A 776-nucleotide genomic window follows, 5' to 3' on the forward strand; every position below is an offset into this window, starting at 1 on the left:
AGAGAACAATGAGAAGGAAGGAGAAATGTGAGGAATTTTCCAACAGATCTCTTTTATTTTCTTTCTGAAATGAAAGAATAAAAAAAAAATAGGGCGTTGATAATGTAGAAGGCTTAAAGAGAATAATATTTTGACACTGCTAATGTGAAACAAGAGTTACAGATAGAGAACCATCAAGGAGTAGCAAATGACAATCTGTGATGAAGACACAACTAAGTTGTGTTAGGTGTTCATATATAGAACATACTTCTTCAAGTCAGAACTATCAAGGAAGTCATGAAGGAGAAGGAAACTTTTGGTTGACCCTGAAAACTGTGTGTAGAAGAAGACACAGGGCTATGGGATTGGGGAAGCAGCATGTACAGAAGCTCAATGACAGAATTTGGCCTTTTGGAATCTATAGGAATCATAGCTATATTGAGCTGAAGTTCCCTTTAGGTATTGAAATGAAAGAATTAAGGGTCAAGGGCAGGGGTGGGAAAGGCAGGTTCATGAGCATCCTCAGCCATTTCATAAAATGTCCATGTTGCCTTAATTAAAGTCTACCAACTTCATGCTAAATTCTTGTTTGTTTGAGAACCACTGACTTAAACAATGGTGATTTCATCCTTAGGCTGTTATGGAAGCCCCAACAATGTCTTTCATAATACCTCCTTGCTCTTTATTTTGGGCTTTCCTGTCAAATTTCACAGCTTCCTTGACATCCACCTATTTTACTCTCATACTACTGGTATACCAGATGCTCGCTTAATTTATTGGACCTTCAGTTCCCATGA

This window comes from Crocuta crocuta, unplaced genomic scaffold (genome assembly GCF_008692635.1).
Source record: "Crocuta crocuta isolate KB4526 unplaced genomic scaffold, BGI_CrCroc_1.0 scaffold230, whole genome shotgun sequence".
Taxonomy (NCBI): Eukaryota; Metazoa; Chordata; class Mammalia; order Carnivora; family Hyaenidae; genus Crocuta; species Crocuta crocuta.